The sequence below is a fragment of the Phocoena phocoena genome, chromosome 3, assembly GCF_963924675.1.
Source record: "Phocoena phocoena chromosome 3, mPhoPho1.1, whole genome shotgun sequence".
Lineage (NCBI taxonomy): Eukaryota > Metazoa > Chordata > Mammalia > Artiodactyla > Phocoenidae > Phocoena > Phocoena phocoena.
Genome location: NC_089221.1, coordinates 105,735,271 through 105,758,557, shown reverse-complemented (window position 1 = coordinate 105,758,557; position 23,287 = coordinate 105,735,271). Strand labels below are relative to the sequence as shown.

Sequence of the window (23,287 nt, the reverse complement as noted above, 5' to 3'; positions counted from 1 at the left end):
GAAGTACCCACGGTGGATTTTTCTTCTGTAAAGAGATGTAAAAGGTTACAATAAGTTGTCTGATTTCCTGTGAGTCTTTCAAAGTCCTGTTTTCTCCATATCTCAAGGTAAGGATGCCAGCTTTGGAGATCTAGAAGTCAAAATATTATGAATTAGTTTCATCACTTTCCTCAGTGAAACACAGGTCACCACGTCTCAGCCCATTGCTTTACTTGAAATCAGAGGGGAAAGTCATACATTTTAAGACAGGAGAAATCAGGTACAATTTTCTGGTCTAGTGCTTGTTTCCCATATCTTTCACAGGAGATCCTTAAGATCTGGGATGAAATTTAATCATCCTTACCTATTAACTGTACTTTCTTTCAACTTCTTAAAACACACACACACATACACACAAACGAACAAACATGGAGAAACACTCAACCATTTACTCATGAATCTATGGCTTGGGTCATAAAACACAATCTGGGCAAAGCCAAACAAGGCACTAGAGGGTCGAGAGATAGGAGAATGTTGTGTATTGCATCTAGAATTTTTAAATGCCCCATTTTGGTGGTTCCCACTTGTCTTCATGCAGAAAGTCAAAACTGGCCTGTCATTTGTGGTAGATATTTACCCTGGAGGAAGACTTCCCTGACTGATCATGGATAGGCATTTTCAAAGAAAACTCTTCCACAAAACCAGATTGAGATAAAAAGCACCCTTGTTAACAGACGTTAAATTTTTTCACTTTTAATTTTTGTGTCACCTAAACATTCACCCACCTCCTTAGAGCATCTCTTTATTCCTTTACAGAAAGATTTAAGTAAGCAATCTTTTTCCTTGCTAAATATTTTTGGGTTAACAGTAATGCTTCTCTCACTTGTATTTTAGTCCTGATGATTAAACAGTAAAAATGCTAATTAGTAGCCTGTATCTGGAGAGAAAAAGCTATTTCTTGATGGGCAAAATTCAAGCTGAGATGGAGACCTCACAGGGCACTAAGATAAACAGGTTAGGTTACATGCTAAGGGGAAGGGATGAGGGATAGAATTGACCAACTCCAGAAAGAGATTCTGGTTTAGTGGAAACACTAAGCTGAGGTCAGAATGTATTAAAGATACTCACAAGACTAAAATTATAAAAATGCAGACATTTGTTGTTAATTGTAGGGCAGAGAGAATAAGGGGAAATACCCTTTGCCTTTCTTTTTAACTTGGAGCTGACTTTAGATATGGAATAACTTACATGTTAAAAATTAGATTTATTTCTAGCCTGTTTACTTTCTGTTTCTGGAAAGACAATGGCTAGAGTGAGGGGCATATTATTAGATGGGCATCCTGAGTACACTGTCCGGAATTTGCACTCATTCTCCCCATAAGTGCATATTCATGAGGAAGTGAAGAGTGCTCCTTTGGAATTCCTCATCTGTCAGTTATTACCTACATGATTGTTTTTTCATCCAGTTAAGGAGGGAAAAATAACATGTATCTTGTTGGAATGCTGTGAAGTTTAGAAAAGCTGATGCATGGGAAAATACCTGGAAACTAAGCATATAATAATAGCACTCAGTACAAGTTAGAATAATGAGTGAATGGGAGAAGTCAGAAATGAGTCCAGTGCCCATTGCCCACAGGCTAAAATCTATATATTTAGCTGGGAAATCAGTGCCCTGGAAAATCTGCTCTTTTCCACTCTCCAGCCCTTTTTCCTCAACTGCCCTGCTTCAGTCAAACATTCTCTTATACATCTTGAATTTGCCCATCTTTGTGTCTCTGTGCCATTCCCACCACCCTCGGCCTCTATTTGCCAAAATTCTACCCATCTCTCAAGGGTCTCAAATCCCACTGTCTCTAGGAATCCTAGGGGACTCACCCTCTCCTCCTCTAAACCCTGTCTAGATCACTCCGGAAGACATAATCCACCAACCACTTATTGTCCCAGCAGACTGCAAGCCCTTGCAATGCAGGGGCCTCATATACAGTACCCACCTCTGTACACCACAGACCATGGTGCCTTGCCAAGAGTAGGTGCTGAATAGACTCATGATTGAATGAATGCATGATTTGTCACCCTGCCTCTGTTGTGCTCTTGGACAAAACACTTTGCCTCTTTCAGTCTCAGCTGCCTCAGCTGGGAACAGAGGATAACAGCATGGATGTACACCCCAGGTGTGCTGTGAAGAATAAACCAATGACTGAAAAGCAATTTGAAATGTAAAATGAAATGCTATATATAAACGTTACATAATCAAAATCATTTTCCTCTGTATTATGTTTTATTTGGCTTTATATCTTGGAATCCTTTGTGAGTTTCAGAATTTCACAGATGCAATACCATGCACATTAGCACCTAAATTCTCTTGGGTAATAGATGATTGTGTGTGTTATAGTGCATGGCTACTTCTCCCTGGTGGACTTACACATGAATTTGTCATAATTTGGGGTATTCATAATAACCAATGATAGAATTCATTTCTAAGGGATCATCCATTTTTTTCCTTCTTTGGCTAGCCAGTTATCATTCCAATATTATTGCCTCAAGGAACTAACTTCCATTAAACCCAAACCCAGATGATGAGCATACTGTTTAGAAGCCCAAATCTTCTAGAAGCTTACAATCTAAGATCTGGAAATTGGTTTGGAGTTTTGAAGCACTTGTTTTCTATGGCCTTCTTTCTGCCAAACTCTGAATCCCTCATTTGCTTTGCTGTAATGTATTGTGCTACCGAGTGCTCACTGTAGCCTGATTTTCTAGGTACCAGGAAAGGCTGTATTAGCCCACTCCACATGAAAGTAAGACAATGGTAGTTTTAAATGCTATTTTCTTTCTTAGTATTTTCAAGGAAGAGGTTGCCTATAGAAAACTAAGATTTTTTGGAATATCTCCAGTACCTATAAAAAGAGAATTTTGACTTTTACTGCATAGCAGGATACTATTCCTGGAATAGTACTTCCACATAGATAGAAAGTGAGGAAGAGATGGCAGCAACATCATAAGGTAGTCGTGAGGATCAAGTGAATCATTAGATGAAAAGGCTCAGAACAGTGCAGAGCATAAAGTAATTGCTCAATTAATATTAGAGGTTATTATTACTGGTAGAGGGCCCACTATCAGCCTGGCCCTGTGCTGAGAGTTTGAGACTCTTGTTTGAGATGCATAACAAGCCAGTAAGAAAAACCTTATCACCTCCACCCCCACTCCATCTGGCTCTGAGAAACTAAGGTACTTGTCCAAGGCCTCAAAGTTAGGAAGCAGTGGATAGAAAATCCAACCCTTGGTCTATGGTATTTCCAGAGCCCATATTCTTTGTCCTGTTTCTTAGTAGCCTTACTGTTCCTATTTTTTACTTAGGTCGGGAGTCCATTTTTCCTCCCTGAGCACATGAGCCTCCCTTCCCCAATGTCTAATTCCTCAGTGTTACTCATTTTGTTATGAAATTTTTAAATTAAGACTATTTTTCTATCTTCTGGTGTACTTCTGACCAGTCTGTCTAATTTTTATCAGGCCATTTTCTCACGATCATTTTAGTCTTTCATCAGACTTGTACTCACATAGTGGCATCCATTTTTAAGAAGTTTAATGTAGTTTTTCTTCTGGGGCATGTGTGAGGAAATCCCATGTTTTTGTGGAATAGAGGCTTCCCTTCCCCACCCATTTCTGTTATCATATTTTTTACTTAGTTGAGTCTGTAGCAATATAACTCTCATATGGAACAGTGGCATTTTCATTCAAATGCAATAAGCTGTCATTGTTTTGTGGGTGGTATCGCCCTGGCCACAGATATTGTGCCAGAGTACTCTCTCTGTTACAAAAATATCTCCTAGTTGTGGTGTACAAACTAACACCATACTTTAGTTTGCCAAAAACACCTACATGATATTTTGTAGTCTATATTACAATTAATATTTCAAAGTGCCTTATCATTAGTTATCTCTCCTACCTCTGTGAAATTAATCAGAAGTATCACTGTAGTTTCACAGGTGGGAAACTAAGGTATGGGGACTGTTAACGGCTTGCCCAAGGTCTCATAATGAACACAGAGCATAGGTGGTATTAGAATCTGCTACTTCTGACTTCATTTCTTTGCTCAACCTGTTCAAATTCTGAATAATTTTCCAAGCTGAATATATGTTAGGAGAGGTAGTAGACATGGGAAAGGGGGAAAATACTTTTCACTTAAGTAAAGCTTCTGAAACATTTGGTAATCAAAGAATAAGGATTGTAAGGGCGGGTTTCCCCTCATTTCCATTCGTAGAATGAAAGGACAGTAATCCACTGAGATTAAAATGAACAGAAATTGTAAATGTAAAAGGGAATTCTTCAGGCCCCACCATTTTCCAGTTTCAACATCATTTTGTTCTCCATTTCAGCAGTTGGTACATTTACAGTGCTGTGTCACCATCATTATGGTGTCCGCCTTAAGCAGATAAACGCAGTGGATTCTGCCACTGCTGTTTTACGACCAAGGAGGCAAGGGTGAACAGAGGTTAAGTGGCTGCCAGGAGCGCTCACCACAGCAGCCACTCAGATTAGAACCCACAGCTCCTATCAGTCACACCCTATTGAAATTTAGAAGGTCCCAAAATATTCTTTCAGTGTGAGAGGTGGATGACAGTGCCTGAAGGCAAATTTGCTCACCATCCACAAAGGGACCAGCCTTGCTTCCATGGTCCCACCTCAATCTTCTCATTCCCAAGCCATACCATAAACTTCCTCATTCCTTTGAGGGAAAGAACATTTCTTTTGGTGAAACTAAACAAGTGATTTCCAGGTCCAGATTTCCATGTTTTTTTGTTTGTCTAATACAGATAGGACCATAGTGAGTTCTTGTATAAGTAACAGGTCTAATTTTCCCTTGTAGAATATGGGGATGGCCCAAACTCAAGAGATCATTAGGGGGACTGGCAACAAATGGAGTAAGTCTGTGCCTGAGTGATAAGCTCCTGTCAAATACAATTACAACAGAACATGGTGTGGAAATATGAATTGTAATCTACAGTCTTCCAATGCCATCCATTCTATAAGGGAAAATGAGACCAGTTGCTTGTCCAGGAACCCATGACAGTAATGTCTGTATGAAACAAACAGAAAACCTTGGAAATTGGGACATGGAAGTCACTTGCTTAGTTGTAACTTATTTCCTGAAAAGAAACTTCCTATTTCCTTTTTTTTTTTTAATTAATTAATTTATTTTTGGCTGCATTGGGTCTTTGTTGCTACGTGTGGGCTTTCTGTAGTTGCGGCGAGTGGGGGCTACTCTTCGTTGCGGTGCGCGGGCTTCTCATTGTGGTGGCTTCTCTTGTTGCGGAGCACGGTCTCTAGGCACATGGGCTCAGTAGTTGTGGCTCGCAGGCTCTAGAGTGCAGGCTCAGTAGTTGTGGTGCATGGGTTTAGTTGCTCCGTGGCATGTGGGATCTTCCTGGACCAGGGCTTGAACCCGTGTCTCCTGCATTGGCAGGCGGATTCTTAACCACTGAGCCACCAGGGAAGTCCCCTATTTCCTTTTTTCATCATTTAACATAAATACTACATCAAGTACAGTCAACAGCCAATGTTTGGCTCCTATTACCAAGGTGATTTTTAAAATAATCATTAGCATCTGTGAAAAACCTTCACAGGGTGTTAATATGGTAAACACTGTTGGCAAACTCCTTCTCCAGTCATATCCAGGAGTGGGAAAAAAAATCCAAGGAAATACATTTTTCCTCTATCCCCCATCCCGTCTTCAGCATAGAGAGACTTAGTATATATTCCGTTCATGTGGTCTACATCTAATTCCTTGTGGGCAAAGGCCATTCTCCCAGGCCACTCCACGGCATGCTAAGCAACTGTTGGAATTGGATGGAATGGTCTTCCTTGCCTGTACCAGTCCTTTGGTTCATTAGATGAGGAAAGGTTTAAATATGCACAATTTCTGCATCACTAATCAATCTTTCAGGGCCTAATAAGGACTGTCCAGGCCCTGATTTTCTTGCCCACCTGACTGTCTACTTTTCCCCATTGAGACAGGGAGCTGAGGTGACACACTTTGAAACTGACTCCAAGCCAGAGCTCACCTCAGAGATCCAGGCTTCCCTGCTAGAGGGGCCATTTCACTACTTTTCAGCCATGGGACTTTTGCCTTCCTTCTGCCAATGACCCTCATCAGAACCTGCTCACGAGAGGTGGGCTACCTATGACGCAGGTCCTTATGGGGGCCAGGCAGCCACTGAAATAACACCTGTGGAGGTCCATACTCCCTCATATATGATAGTCTGAATAGTTACCCATACTGAGAGACTAAAACCTTTAGGATTTCTGGGATCTGAGGCAGACAATGGTCAGTGGTGTCAGGGCACCAGGCTTGACCCCTCGCCTGCCATGCACATCTTCATTTTACTAACATGGGTTGGGTGTCTACCTGTGGCAGGTGCAGTTCTAGGCACACAGAGACCGCTCCCACGCCCAGTCTACAGTCGAGGGCTTGCTAACATTCTAGGCCTCAGTCTGGAAAGCAACACCCAGTTCCGCTTTTTGACTCTTGATACCCCCAGCTCCCTATGTATGTGTGCTGCAGCCAAGGTAAGGGCTTAAACCCCGGCTGAAGAGCTGATCCGCCGACAAAACGAGCAGCAGCGACCGGAACGGCCAGCAAGGACAGAGCCCCCAAAGTCTTCCTTCGGGGCCACTCAGCCACAACTGACCCAGCGAGCTCAGGCTGCCCCCAGGCCCGCCACTACGGGGGTCTCTAAGCTAGGCCCAGGGGCTGCCGAAGTGGAGGGTGCGAGGGCGTGCAGAGTGCGACGGCCGGGGCTGGCTCTGCGGTGTTCCAGTCCGCGAAGACGGTCCTGGTCCGTCCGGCAGGCCCCAGGGACAGCGGCAGGGGGAGTCACCGCTGGGGATGCCATCCCGCCGGGCAGCCCGACCGTCCAGCGCCTGTGCCTCCCTTTCGCCCCAGGGCTCTGCGCAAGTGCCCGGGCGCCTTGAGTCGGGAAGGGAGCCTAGGCGTCTGTCTGGTAAGTCTCCGCTGCCGGTAGTGTGAAGGGCAGGGGTGAGGAGGGATGTGTCGCGAACCTTCCGGGGGTGCGGGCGGAATTGGAGTTTTGTTTCGGAGATAACCACCAGACCAAAATCAGAGCCTTTTCAGGGAGCCCGCAGCTCCCAGTTCCGGGCCCTAGCCTCCACTGGCGGCTGGGTGATCCGGCCCGGGACCCACCCTCTTTGGGTCTCAGTTTCCTCCGACTGCTGGGCCTCGTTTAGAGCCAAGTTCCGCACCATCTGAGGGCGCCAGGGGTGGGCGGTGTCGACCCAGTCTTGGCCCGCGCAGTGCTTGGGCTTCTTGCACCACAGCGCGCCGACACGCGGCGGCTCCGGGCCGCCCCAGACCCACATGGGCCCTCCGGGGCCGCCACTTCCCTTCCGAGGCGTCGGGATCCCGCCGCAGCCGCCCCCACAGCGCCAGCCCAGAGCCCCGGTTCCTCACCTCAGCCAACTTCCCAGCCTTGGGCGCGTCTCTCTGCCAGCCCTCGGCTGCCGGCGATTGGACGGCGGCGGCGGGGCGGAGCCGGGCGCTCGGCACCGCCCACGGCCGCCCCAGGCCCGGGCGCCATCCTGATTGGCTGTGGGCTCCGCCAGTCACGCGTTGAAGAGCGCCCCGCCCATCGGGGAGTGCCCCTACTTGACCCCGCCCCTCATGCCCCCGGCCCCGCCTCCCTTCGGAGCCCGGTTGCTTCAGCCCTGCTGTCCGTCTCATTCACTGAGCAGGTCCGTGAATTGTAAGCGCGCTCCAGGCAGCTGTTGAGCCGGGGCGGCCGCCAGGTTTCTGCTCCCTCCGAGGTGCCTGCCGCAGCCAATGTGCCCCGGTGGGCTAGGGCGAGAGCGGTCGCCGGTTCGGTGCAACTTGGGATTCAGGACCCGCAGCAGGGGCGTCGGTTTGCCATCTGGACTCGTCGACGAGGGTGAGTCGCCGCGCGCAAGGGGAGCGGCCCCTCTCGCGCTGTTCGGCAAATGGGGGACTGGACGCGTCCTGGCGCGCATCGATCTGTCCGTCCGAGCGTGTCGGCTGTGGGGAGGTCAGGGCTGACGGGATTCACTCCTTGCCAGCACCCCCACTCCCGAACTTCTTGTTTCAAAGCGTCCCAACTCAGCCCGGGACGCGGCTATGCGTTCGCAAGAACTTGGCATGTTGTAATTGCCATCATTAGGTGGGGTCCGGGGACGCGTCCCCTGGCCCTCTGCAGCGGCGACACGCGCGCTAGGGGCGGCCTTCGAGTCCAGTGGCGTGCAGACAGCAATTCCTAGATGGTTGAAGACGGGTTTCTGAAAAATTAACACGCGCCGGCGTCGGTGAGACGAGATAGTCCTGTATATGTCTGATGCGTAGCCCGAGCCAGCGATCATCGGGCTCCGGGTGCATCTTTAGGGGTCAGAGAACTTTAGGACCAGTCGGGTTCCGTAGCAGGGGCTTCAGAGCTTTGCAATTATTGAAAGGAATTGACAGCACGGATATTAAACTTTGTAATTACTTTTTATTAGCACTTGAATCCGCATCCCTCATGAGGTGCTCAGACCTCCATATCCACCTGCAAGGTGTGTCCAAAGGACTTCGTTAGGACCGGGGGTAACTGGTGACTGTCCCAGTGCAGGGAGGCCTCAGGGAATCCAAGAAGAGGCCGTGAAAACGACCACCAGGCTGGTCGGTTGGTGTTTGTTTGAGCACCTGTGTGTTTAAGTGATGAAGTTGTGACAGGAACTGACAGCAGAGGATACAAGGTTAAACCTGACACTTTATGTTTGTGACTCTGTCTGGGATACATTTTTTTCTCTCTCTCTCATTGGTGAGGGGTAAAAGGAGCTGTTTTTTTTTAGGGCAGTTACATACATGTAGTTTATATTATGTGTGGACTAAATAGAATTGAATGCAATATTTTCTTGTAATTCTTATTTGATGTGAATGAGAGCTTATTGAAAGTACTAGGTAGAGACTTGGCAACAGAATTGGGGAATATTTTGATCTTTGAGGATGTATAAAAACATTGAGATATATAGCTATGCATGCATATGTAGATGTGCCTACATATGTGTGTACTTATATGTGTGTGTATAAAATTGATAAGCGAATGAAATAGAGATATGGAGGGGGAAACAGCCTTGAACTTCCTCTGGGTAGAGAGATGGACCCTCTGATCTGTGGGGTGTATGATGAGTGTGTATAAGCATGTTTGGATCTTCCTAGTCTGTCTGGGTCAGTGTATGTCCATGAACTTTACGAGCATTCAGTTCAATACCACTCAAAGCAGATTCCCAGTTCCTGTTTTATAGCCCAGCAGCCGCCAGCCGGCCCATCTGTTAAAACATAACATGTACACTTCAGTGCAAGCACTAGGGTGGAACGTGGGTAGGGGGCAACCCTTAGTAGAAACAACATGCTATAAACAAAGCCTGCCTCTCAAGTCCATTTTCATTCAGAATTCAGTCTGAACGTGTGATTTTTGGTGAGGGAGAAAACGAGTGTTTGATTCTTCAGAAATGGCAAACTGTATTTTATGAAGTAATTAATAGGCATGGTTTGGGAAGGAGGAGTATATAAGGAGTATATAAGTATATATATATAAGGAGTATATAAGGAAAAAAAAATCCCTCTAGAAAAGAAATGTGGTGCTTGTCACATAACCATGCAACACTGGTTTACTGCTTTGCAGTAGCATTGTATATCAGAAACTGTTTCCTTTTGCTTCTTAAGAGAATGCATTAAAACTGAATTGTTTTGCACCCAAAAAAAAAAATCTTAACAGAAGTAAATAGAGCTTTATTACAGAGGCTATTTAATCTACTAGCTCTAGACTGCCTTGGTAATTCTAATGAAATGTATTTTTAGGAATTTATAACTTGAATATAAATTCATATTCAGCCTAATCACTAGTTGCAATGGATCACAATTTATAGTTTAAAAAATAATAAGAATAAAAGCCTTTATCACAAAACTTCTGATGACTAAAAGGGTATGGGAGGAGTATAACAGCTTATTAATTTCCTGCAGCAAACTGATACTTAAAAAACTATAAATTCCTTTAACAGCATAATTACTTTTAGTGACAAAATAAAGGCAATATTTTTGAGAAGCACAGTTGATATTTTACCCAAGAATTTTATGCTCATAATTATATTTTAATAACTGTGTTTATTATATGTGGGTAGAAAATACTGGAATGGTTCTTAAGAACTCATCACAAGTGTTGTTTTCATTTTTATGGTACTTAAACATTGGGGGAAAATATTCTAATCCCTAATCAGTGTCTTTGCATTTCTGATGGACTATGTAGACACAATAATTCTCCTACCTTGATATGGATCACCTGAGTCAACTGGGTTGCTCCTTAAAAATTCAGTTCATGGGCTGGACTCTAGTCTCCAAGATGAGATTCAGAAATCTGGGGTGGAACTTAGGAATCTGCATCTTTAACATGCACCCACAAGTGATTCTGATGTCAGGGATCCTCTCACCATATTTTGAGAAACGCTGGAATGGCATTTATGATATAAAAGAACAATTACAGTCTGTGAGTTGATTTAACAAAGAATTGTTCCAGAATTTCCAGGTGGCATTTACCAGCCATGTGAAATTTATAGCTAATGTTTTAACTCTCTGTCCTCAACAATGGTACCTTTTGTTCTGTGTTCAGAAGTGTTTTTGGACTCCTTAGCAATCCCCTAACCAGGTTAGCCCCAATTCTAAGGAGGTCTGTCTTGGGAAGCAAGGTAGTTTGAGACCTCACCCCAGCCTGTTCCATTCCCTACTCCAAGTCCAGTGAGTTCCTGGGGTGCTCTGGGGTAACTTTGTCAGTCCTAACTCACATTGTTGGGCATTTCTCCCTGAAAGGTAGAAGAATCCCAGTCCTTGAGAGCCACCTTTTACTCACTAATACTTGGGGGCTAGGACCTCAGCAGGGCTAGTACAGACTTATCTGAGGTCAAGGAGCTCCTTGGGAAGCTGCAGCTGGTCTGCCTGTTGGTCGCGAGAGTGTCTCAGGCCACCTACCCAGAGGCCCAGGGAGTCTCATTTTCAGAAAGTCATCTTAGAAGTATTTTGAGGTGTCCAATTAATCGGATACATAGATTTCCTTAGCATCACAGGGAGAGGGGTTGAGAATTGATTGCCGCCTCTCCTTTCAAATCAGTGTGATTCTGGTGTATTAATTATTGCCAATTAGCTTTTTTATATGTAGTTTGATACTGACCTTCGGATTCTGTTCTCCCATCTCAGACTGGCATAGTTCTCAGTGTAAGACTCCTAGATAAAGTTTAAAAAGAGAGGATCTGTCAGAAGTTGTTGCCCTTCCCTCTTTCTACCCTCTAGGTACCTAAAAAACAAATAACATCTCTGAGGTCAGAAGTGCCCAGAATATTTACTTCCCTGATGACAAAAGGACCTGTATAGGCTGGGACACTGAACTTAGATTCTTCCAGGCCACTGGATAGTTAGCGGGACTTTTATGGAGGAATTTATGTTCTGAGGAACACTTGGCAAGCATGTTTATAGCAACCTACGTTGCTTATCTTAACAATCCTTTGAGTGTGAGGATTTTTTCCCACTTTGTTACAGATGAGCAAACAGCAGCCACAAAAGGATCATAATACAGTCATACCTCAGTATCCTTGGGGGATCGGTTCCAGGACCCCCACCCCTGCAGGTGCTAAAATCCGGGGATACTCAAGCCCCTTATATAAAATTGTGGAGTGCAGTTGGCATTCCATATCTGCAGGTTCCTCATCCGTGGATACCGAGAGCCAACCCCATTTAGATTCTGTCTTTCACATTCAAAGATGACACCACTAACTGAGACGTTGCCCATGTGTTTTGAATTGTTTTTATTTAGCTTCATGATGAGATGATAGACTCATGCTTAGTCATTCATATCATCTACAGGTCTTTTTTCACCTCTTAGAATTTTTTTTATATTGACTGTGACCTTGGAACAGTTTTCTTTCTAAAGCTAACCACCATATATAATAATTGGTTCAATGATCCTGACCTTAACCATCCAGGCTTGACTTGGAATGGCAAGTAATTCGCAAAAGGTCAAAGAACCCAAAGGGAGCAAAGCCTATATGTAGAATTTGGGGGACTAATATTTTAGACCTGTACTCTTTGCCTATTGAGTCATGTTATGCTGCTAATAATGTCTTTACACTGACAAAAGGAACTTGCTTATATTTTATTTGCCCAGCTTCTGCATGATTGGATGGACCTAGAAAATTTCCAAAGCCTAAGGTATAATCACAGCCCCTGATTATACAATGGTACTGATTTGTGCCCAGTTAAAAAACTACAGTAGAATGCTACTTTTCTGGAAAGTGGGCCACAGGTCATTACAAGCTTCTAAGCAACAATTCTCACTCTTTTTTTTTTTTTTTTCCTTTTTTTGGCCATGGCATACTTTTGGCAAAATTCTTTGGCAAAAAGAATTTGACAAATTATTTTCAAGTTTTTGGCCCTTCTTTCCATACCCTTATTCCTATTGTGAAATCTACTTATAAAAAATTTATTTTTCAAATCAATCTGCCCTTTTAACAGCTCCTAATACTTAAATTTTAGCCATTTTGACTCTTTCTCCTCTATAATGCCCCCTTAAGCTCCTACATTCACTTTGGTTTTTTGGATCCAATAATACCTTCTACTCATAGAACACTCATTGAGCTATAGAAGTTCTACTCTAGCTTTAACTTTGTGGATTTAACTATAACAATATTAAGAAAAAAGAAGAAGAAGAAGGATAATATTAAAGTCATGTTGTTACATGTATCTTATTAGATATTCCCAACACAGTTTCTATGGGAAATTTAAGATCCAGATGAATGAAGTGACAGATTCACTCATCTGTGTCCTTACAGACGCTCTTCTGATACAAGCTGAGAAATATAACTGAAGACAGCATCCTGGGTTACAGAAGAAAGACAAATATTAAGCTCTGAGAAAAGAACCGGCAAAAAGTGAAGGGTCACGGCTGGGATGGGATGGAGAGAGTGGTGGGAAAGAAATACCTCCAGTAAAATGCCAGATAGGGTGGTAAGAAATTTATAGAGGTGCTGATGGTTTGGGGATTCTTGGAGGCATTGATTCTGTTTTATATTGTCTTCACAACCTACTAGCCCTGCTTGCTTTAAATAATTTATTATAGCAGCAGGCCTTCCCCTGGTTAGTTTCTTTCTTTCCTTCTTTCTTTCTTTTTTTAATAACTTTTTCCTTCTCATCTCTGAGTCTAATCAGAGGCATATATAATAGTGTGGCTGCTCTACACTATTTGGAAAATCCATGATCAATATCGCTACATTATAAACCCATGGCTGCTCTGTTGTATTTTTCAGTGTTTTCTTTCCTGCTATATTAACTCAGTATCTATGTTTTAAACAATATTTTATTAATCTTTGCACACTGAGACTTCTGGGCTTATTCTTCTTGGCTGGAACTATCTTTTGAGTAATCCATCATTAGACCACCATTGATCTAATTATGTATTTATTGCTCACTATTGCAGTATTGGCAAGAAAGCCAGTATGATTCTGAAAATTTGATTAAAAAAAAATCAAGTTTTTGCAAGACATAGCCACCCGATTATGTTAGCAGCTGCCAAGTATATTTTATGCTAAAATATACAAACACATTTCAAGTGAACAAAATGGGATCTTTTCAAAAGCTTTTAAAACTTTTTGCTATGAAATAAGTATAACGAGAAGATGTCTTGTAATTAGAAAAATTCAAGTGCACTCCTCACCTCAGCCAAAGGTAGGGTATAGTATTTTTCAGATTATACCCCTAGACGCTAAAATGGATAGGTTTATCTTTTTGATTGACAATAATAAAAACAGTGGTGATAAGAACTATCTCCTAGTCCTTGAACAATCTTCCAGGTAATCATTACAAATCAAAATGAACAGAAATGAATTATCAAGTAGTAATTGAATACCTATCATAGGTAGCACCTCTTCTCAGCTTAGCTAACTCAAAATGCAGTTCAAGTATTACCACCTTTGGGAACTTTTTCCATGCCCTTCTTTGGCCTAGTTGTATACAGCCAGCAGAGTCCTTACATCCTGTCATCCCCCCCTCCAGACTGGGAGCTCCTTGAGGGCAGGGACCACACCTGTCATCTTGTAGCTTCTCAAGAGACAGTATTCAAGAAATAGTTGCTAGGTGCACTAGGGGCCACAAAGAATTACAGGTGAACACCTGCAAGGCCTTAAAAGGACATGCACAGGACATTCACCCAAAGTCTGCATGGTAGTAATAACTGAATCATAGTCCCAGACTTTCTGCTTTAGCCCTAGTCTTAACACTTCATAAAACTATCATCCGGGCTTCCCTGGTGGCGTAGTGGTTGAGAATCTGCCTGCTACTGCAGGGGACATGGGTTCGAGCCCTGACCTGGGAAGATCCCACATGCCGGGGAGCAACTAAGCCCGTGCACCACAACTACTGAGCCTGCGCGTCTGGAGCCTGTGCTCCTCAACAAGAGAGCCTGCGACAGTGAGAGGCCCGCGCACCGCGATGAAGAGTGGTCCCCGCTCGCTGCAACTAGAGAAAGCCCTCACACAGAAGCGAAGACCCAACACAGCCAAAAATAAATAAATAAATATTAAAAAAAAAAAAAAAAACTATCATCCATGCCTGCCCCTTCCATGTTCAGAGTCTCTGCTCCATTCCTAACTTGGCTTCTTCTCTCACCGCCTCCCTGCTGTGTCTTCAAGAATGTCTCCAACTCCCCCCCACACCCAGTCTAGGCCATCTCCATGTTCCCATACCTGTTGTCATATCTTGACAAAGCAGCTGATTCATGGACCCCACTTTGAGACTTGGGACAGCTTTACTCTCACATCTTTTGAAGTCTCAGATGGCTTGGTCCCTTTTGCCATCCAGTGTAGGTGATGACCTAGCTTTGGCCATGGGAGGTTTGGGGGCTTTGGAAGAACTAGATGGTGCTGGGCCTAGAGGCTACTGAATGGGGAAACATGGTATTTGTTTAAGTAAAGCTTTTTAAAAATAAATAAATAATTCCAGCAGATTTTTATTTCAGAGACTAACTTGTATAATATTTTTCATTGATAGACCACCTTTTGTTCAGGAAGTCTCCCTACATAGTCAGGTTTATGATGTAGTCTGAGGGCTTTGATAAGTACCAGCTCTCACCTCAGAGCTGGGTTACTGAGGTGTTGTACAGCCTACGTGTCCAGGTAGAGTTTATGGATCAGCTGAGTTAAGCATAACTGCCTGAGGTCAGGGCCATTAGTATAGCCCTTTTATGTTAGATCCTAACGAGCTTTAAATGACTGCAAGAGATCAAGGACCCCTATCTTCTGTCTCATCTGGGAGATTAAGCCTCACTTAACATAGGTGCTTTCTTCTCATACCTGCCAAGAAAATATCACTAGAAAATTGACTGATTACATCTAAAAGTTATTTCAATGTTCAAGGCAGCAGAGAAGATGAGCCACCCTAGATTAGGTCATAGACTCAAATACTGGTTTCTTTTGGATCTTGTAAGTCAGGAGCACATGCCCCTGCATATCCTGGGGCTCTGCTTTCCCCTAGGAGCTGGGGCCTGGGAGGACTTGAGGGAGACTTGGGTGAGGGGTGGAGGCAAACATCTGTGCAACACACAGGTCACCCTTCCCTGAAGTCAGTGGAGGTTCTCCCTGTGGTGCCTGACTCTGGCATTTTCTCAGATCTGCTTTTCAGCATCCCTAATAGCAAATCTTCTTCCTCTTACCCTTTGTGAACATGTTACCCATACAGAGGTTCTCATAGTCGGAAAGTTCTCATCCTTAACCTTCTAAGTTTCCCTAATTTCAACTTCTCTCCTTCATTTAGCCCCACCCTCCAATAATGTTTTCCTTTCTTTGACATTCTCTTTCCCTTCTGTTCAGGTAAGAACTCTACATTATAAAAGCTCTTATAATCAGTGTTACCATTAATCTTTTTCCTGCAGGAGTAACTGCATTTTTGACCATTTTCAAAAAAATTTCCTAGAGCATTCCAGTGTGTCTTTCTGGTGCTAAGAAAAAGATCACAATAATGCAGCTCCTGCTTGCTGGGATATTACATGCTCTGACAGCCTTACACAGTGCAAAAGTGATTAGCCTCACAAAACCTCAGTTTTCACCAACTTTACCCACGCTTGTCAATGACCGCCCCCCACCTGCCTAATCACTCTTACCACCTCCTGCTCACCTTTATATCATTAAGAAACAAGATCGGGACTTCCCTGGTGGTGCAGTGGTTAAGAATCCGCCTGCCAATGCAGGGGACACAGGTTCGAGCCCTGGTCCAGGAAGATCCCACATGCCGCGAAGCACCTAAGCCCGTGCGCCACAACTATTGAGCCTGTGCTCTAGAGCCCTCGAGCTACGACTACTGAGCCTGCGTGCGACAACTACTGAAGCCTGCGTGCCTAGAGCCTGTGCTCCGCAACAAGAGAAGCCACCGCAATGAGAAGCCCGCGCACCTCAGTGAAGAGTAGCCCCTGCTCGCTGCAACTAGAGAAAGCCCATGTACAGCAACGAAGACCCAACGCAGCCAAAAATAATTAAATTAAATTAGTAAGTTAAAAAAACAAAAACAACAAGAAACAAGATCACACATCTCTGTTAGCAATAGACATATTCATTACAACCAAGGAGATGAAGCTTTCTACAAAAGCCAAACCAGGCATACACAGAATAGGGAAAAGAGGGGTAGGGCTACCCTGATTTCTTTAAAAGCAGGACACATGAATTGATGCATCTTTTGTTAAGTTCTTCATTTGCTGTTTTAACAAACCCTGGCCTGTTTCTCTTTTGAGGCTGGGTGATTGCCTTATAGCTAATGTCAACAGTTGTCATTTTTTTTGTTTCCCTTCAGAATTATTGCCAGTGAGTTTCAGTTTCCTCTCCTTCATTTATTTAATTTTTATTTTTGGTGTTTCAGGTTGTTTTTCCTGATCTACTTAAAGTGTATTGTTTCTAACTCCTCCAGATATCTTTCTCCCACTTTCCTGTCCCTGACAGCCTCTCGCAGCTAGACACCGTCCTCACATTGAACGAATTTCCATTTTCGCTGCAGATCAGTAGTGAAGACATTAAGTGGAATCCTGATAGTGACCCTTTCAAGAGCTAAGGCACCATTTACGATTCTGTTTTAATTATGATCTCTTAGCAAATTTTCACCAGTTATAATGTTCACCCTATTTTCTAAGTCATGTTTCTCAAATACTATACAAAATTATGAAATCTGTGTGCATTACAGTTTCTGCTCTCCATTATGGACTAAATTTATAATTCTATAATTTTCTTGTAGCAAAAATGCTTATTAGACTGGAATGGTTACTTTGGTTTCAAGCCATACTGCCTTTTTGCTTATTGTGAATCATTAGATGCTTATATAATCTTTCATTTTACTTCATTCCCATCCTCCACCAGCAGCTCCCCAAGCAATAAGCCCACTGCATCCCTTCCCTACACAGTCAGTTATCATCTATGGCTTTTTTCTAAGATGGATTTTTTATTTTACTGGTTCCTAATATTTTCCTAATTTTAAAATAACTCTACATAACTAAAACAAAAACAGGCAGTGTCCTATTATGATCATGGTAGTTCCTCCTTCCTGAAAAGGAATACCTCCTGCCTACAAATCACAATACTGCACCTCCTCTCTGGAGTGCTTCTGCCTGTGCCTGGGATCTGTGCTAGTCCCACGTGTTCTCTGTTGATATTCTTGTAATTAGATAAGGGTTCACAATTGGCAGCCTTATGGGAAAAAAAAGACCAATAAGAGCTGTGCTTTATTTGGGTCTTGGGGGAAAAATAGATGTCCTAGGCAAGTGGGAGATGAAAGTCAAAGTTTTTGAAAGATTAGGAAAGCCCGAGACGGGCCATTTGGTACCAGATTCACATGCCAAAGGACCATCTTCCTGTTGTGATTTCTAGGGTGTTTTCCCCTTGGGCTTTTCTGGGTGACTATCCCAAATTGACCTACACGGTAAGGATGTATATTATCTCATGAGAGATGCAGGGCAGGCAGCAGGATTGGTTGATTCAGTGACACAATGACAATGATACAGGTTCCTTTCATCTCTGCCACTGTTGTCCTCAGGGACCATTTCACTTAAGACTGGCTCTTCTTTTATGCAAGACGGCTGCAGTAGTGCAGATGTGTCATTGCAAGCGTGACAATATCTACAGCACAGAAGATGGATCCCCCTTCCAGAGGTTCTCCTTTTGAAGGGTATGAAAACATTACCCAGAAGAATCTAAGAAGACCTGCCTTTTCTTCTGTTGATTAGAACAGGATCACATGCCCCATCTCTAAATCAGTCACTAGCAGGAGGATCTCCATCATTGCCTGAGGGAGGAAAGAGAAGAATTTGAACAAAATCAGGATTCTGTTAGTAAGGAAGAAATACATGTGTGGAAGTGAGGGGGGCAATAAATGCTGTCAGGCAATTATAATTGTCTACTACACATTGTGATTTGAAAAATAACTGTGAAATTCGCCCTTATGACCGCTTTGTAGTTGGTAGGTACCACTGAATTGCTACACATTTCTGGATACAAAATGACAAGGCTAGGTTGACAAGGAGAGAAAATGCAGGCTAATTAAGGACAGAACTGAGCCAAGATCAATAATTATTCTGATTAGAACCACAATAAGCCCTAATGAATTTGAATGTACTAATTTATGTCTATTTGTCCTCAATAAGAATATGCTCTTTACTGAATAAAAAAGATCCATTTGCTTATTTCTCAATAATTCTATATTTCTGATATATTATTTTACAGTATAGGCCTATTTGAATATAAAAATTTTTTATTAACTTTATTTACATATCAGAGCATTAACAATAATGATTATTACTGATGATTGCAACTGGTCATTATTTACTGAGTGCCCTTTTATAAATGAGGAATTTAGCATCTAAGAGATGCTAGCGATTCACTTAGGCCACATAGTGGGCAAGCTCAGATTGAGACTCAATTTCATCTGCTCATGTGCCTTCCGTTCCTTGGCTTTCCTTTGCCTTGGAAGACAGTCTCAAGACTCTGTGGCCTATAGGGCCTTAAGTGATCAGGCCCTGCCCATCTCTGTGACCTCGCCACCTATCCTCTTGCCCTCACTCAGTTTTCCAAGCACACTAGCTTCCTTGCTGTTTGTCTAATAAGCCAGTCTCACTCCCACCTCTGACCCTTTGCATTTGCTGTTCCCTCTGCTTGGATCACACGTCCTCGATTTGAACAACTACCTCTTTTCCATTCTGGGTTCCTCGTCACAGGCACGTCCCAGGACTCTTCCATCTAATTTGTTTAGGGCACCCACCCAATTACCTGTTTCTGTCCCATTTTTGTTTCCAGTATGGTACTTGAACAATCTTATGTAATTTACCAACTTGTATACTTGTTTTTTTCTGTTCCGCCCACTAGAATGTAAGTTCCATGAGGGCAGAGACCCTGGCTGTATATGTAAAATGAATGAACAATCAAATGAATAAGTTAATGGAGTTAATATTTAGAAGTATTAATCTCTAAGAATCCATTGTCAGTCTTTTATTTCCTACACTAGGAATAAGGTAAGGTAATAATTGTCAATGAGCTGAGTATGCGTGCTGTAGATTTTTTTTCCTGTAAAATTTGAGAACTAAAAAAGCCTGCTTGCTTTCTTTCTCTCTTTGAGGGAAAATAAAATATAGATATCAAAGTTTTTTGGAAAACAAGATAGACTTACTACAATTATTATATATAAGAATTCAAGAGCTTAATCCAAGAGGGAAATTTGAGTAATACTCTTAACTCTAGTTTTTATATTGATTATAGTTTTAAGGACGCCAACTCCTTTAATTTCAGGGCATAAACGCTTAAAATAATGAAGGTATACATATAAAGCTAAATTGTAAATTGGGAGAATAATAATTGCATGATAATTTGGAGTGGCAAATTCACTTAAAATAAAATTGTTTTCTCTTACACACAATTTTTCATTTGCACTCAGGTATCTACTAAAATGATTTATTCTTAGAACTGTGTTGTTAATTATTCTGAAGTAATTATGAAGGTGCAAATTGAAAAATAGCTTTACCTCACATATTAATTTGGATGGGATTGACAGAAATGAAACAGAGAGCCTTCTTCCAAAGTCCCTTTTCTTTGGCTTTCAGCTCAGGACCTTCTTGATTAAAGTACGTGCGTTTGTGTGGTTTTTCTTTCCCTGTAGTTGTGTGGGTTGCCATGTCATTTGCTAAATATGTTGTGAGCCATTATTTTCTGGGGCTTGCAGTGTGACTTTACCACTCAACTAAATAAATCATCATTTCAACTTTGACAAGAACTTCACATTTCCCTCCTACCTGCTCATCTTCCCCAGATCTTTCCCCAGGTGACCTCGCAAACTACAGTGTCTGTGCCCAGGATCAGTCTAAACCCACTTGATGCTGTTTTCTGCCTTCTGGTGTTCCACTACCACACAAACCTGTTAGAGTCACTTACTATGAAGTACACTTCTCAGCTACACTCCCCATTATCAGATTTCCAAAAGCAGATCTAAATTTTATGGTGAGTAGAATATATCTGCATTTGAGAGTAATTTTTAATCTAGTTCTTTCCATTTGTTTTTGTTTTATATCAGAGACAAGTCAGAAAAAAAAAAAAGGGAAGAGGATGTTTTGATGCTGTTCCTTCATGTGTATCCTGGCAGGGACCCCTTTCTTCCTCACTTTATAACCTGGGTAGATTTGGGTGTGTGATTGGGTAAGAGGCCATCAGGATCCAGGTGACAATGAGATCAGTAATTAAAGGGCTGGGTCAGCGTATCATTGCTACTAAAGTTAGACAGGTGCATGGTCTATGTAAGCTCTTGAGAGCCTGTCTTTGATAGGGTAGTTTTCATATACAGTAGATTGGCCTTTTTGTGGCTCAAGAAAGCCTTCTTTCTTTCTTTTTTCTTTCTAAGCTGTGTGGGTGGGAAACAGCATGAGGTTATAGAAAATGTATAGCAAAAGCAGTAGCAATGAGAAAGAATCCATAATGGGTGCACACACATTGCTGGAATATTTCCCAAGGATTTCGGGGGTGGCAGTGAGGCTTCTTTGGCAGAGGCAAAGTAGAACATGTGCTTTCCCATGTGTGAACACTGTGCTTTGAAAGGCCCTTTATGATTCACAAAAGCAGCTGCTTTTGAGCTGGTATAGCCACAGAGTTGGAAATTCACTTAAATAGGTGTATTGCAGACTCCTGACATCTGTTTTGGAGATTTGGTTAAGTGTTGGGAATTTGCTTACTCACTAGTGACATCGAACAAGTATTCCTCATTAGAGTGTTGGATCCTTTGTTCATTTCTTTAGGGTTTGTGGATCAAAGCTAACAAGAAAAGACTTAAAATTTTAAACAGTCGTTTGCTATGTTACATACACACATAAATTTGCAATGATGGCTTTCTTCTTAATTATAAAACTATGGATGACAGTTTTACTTTGCCTAGCAAATCAACTTTCCTGACTTACTTTCAGACATATTTTGTTGTATTATAAGGCCTTCTTGCTCAGTATTTGTAATCTTATTGTGCACTGTTTTTTGGTGAGCTTTAGTTTTACCTAACAAATCCTGTGGCTCTGTCTTTTTGTACACTTCTGTTGCATTTCTGAATGTTAGTTTTTGTCTACTCTTTTATCATCATTAATAAGTTATTTTCACTTTTCCAAGAATTTCAAACCTAAATAATACCAGCAGTGTTGTTTCTTGTAACTTTCAACAAGAATCATTTGTGTCCAGTTCTTCAAACAAGATAAGTAACTAGGACATGATTCTTTTACTTTCTGCTCATTAGTTTTCAATTTATTAGATACTGACATAGTGTGGCATTTTCACATTTTTTTTTAAAAAAGGTGAAAGCTTTGTTTTTAATGGGTTAAAACTATTATTATGTTTCTAAATGACAAAGCAAAAAAAGATTACCACCAAATAAGATTAGTGTGGATATCTTGAACTAGAAATCATTTGAAATGTTTCACAGCTATACCTTGTGCTAAATATAAAAATAATTGTGTTTCCCATGTGTGAGCATTAAAAGACCCAGTTGGAAAGTCACATAGTATAGCAAGTAGGTCACTATTGATGGTAGGACATGAGACAGGAAATGTCACAGCTAAGATTAGAGGCCCAAGCAATATGTCTCGACATGCGTACTGCATTGTTCATCCTAAGAAGTGGAAGAACTCAACAGGGTATAACTAACTTTAGCCCAATTTGAAAGTATTAACAAGGATAGCCTTTTAATCTGTCATTCCCATTTGTTTCTAGATAACTCACTTTCCCAGTTGGGCAAAATAATTGAACTGCTTGGGTCTGCACATTAGCAGACCTCTGAATACCAATTAAAATGGTACCCTTCACATTCTAGAAGTATAAATGGGAAGCGATAATCAGCTATATACAGTTATAGGTATAGATTTACCTGGTGGTTGAAATTCCTAACAAGGAGTAAGCAGCCAGTTAAAAGTGAATTCTCTTAAAATCTCATTTATCCTAATATTTAAATGTGAAGTAGTATTATATATGGATATGGGAGAAAAGTACACTTTTAGGGAATCCCGTTGCTTTTTATTTTGGGGGTAATATGAGGAAGATTTAATATTTATATGTGGGAATTTTCACCACAGAAGATACCTAACTTTGCATACATTTGCATATTCTAATTTTAACAAAAGACTAGGAAAAAAAGCAGTGCTTTCTTGCATCTGCCCCATACTTTGTTTGGGGGAGCCAGACCAAGATGGAGCCTTGGATTCTGAGAGAAACCATCCCCTCACACTAGATTAAGCAATTGAATGCAAGCACAGAGAGCCGGCGGTTATTTGGATGAGCAGATGGAGGCATGCCGAGATGACTGAATTTGAGTCTGTCTTTAGAGCACCGAGAATTCATTCACTTCCAGCACAGAGTCCTTCACAGGAGTACCCCGGCTCATGGATTCCATGTACCCTGCATAGATAGTTTCACTGCTTGAATCTCAGAGGCCTTCCTAGGCTCACCTTTTCAAAGGTCATTAATGCAGATTAAAACACTCCAGTTTGAACTAGGATTATTTCATGCAGGTTATAACTTTCAAGAGGTGAGCTGAGTGGTTTGGAGCCTCAATGAAAAGAAAGTATTTTGACAGTGTTTTTTAGTCTTTATTCCTTCTCCAGCTTAAACACAGAGCCTACATTTTTATTCCTGATCCAGGTATGGTATGTTTGAAAAGGGTTAGAAGCACAGCTCTCACAGACATCCCTCTGGAATGAAAATTCTGGGAGTGGTTTCCATTTGG

General features: G+C 42.1%; 1 protein-coding gene across 1 annotated transcript in view; it reads left to right on the top strand.

The window, feature by feature from the left end:
• Positions 1-7,673: 7,673 nt before the first annotated feature.
• MARCHF3 (membrane associated ring-CH-type finger 3) overlaps positions 7,674-23,287 on the top strand; it is a 146,392-nt gene continuing 130,778 nt past the window's right edge. The window contains exon 1 of the mRNA XM_065874228.1: positions 7,674-7,919. The gene's annotated coding sequence lies outside the window, so the exon portion shown is untranslated. The remainder of the gene's footprint in view (positions 7,920-23,287) is intronic.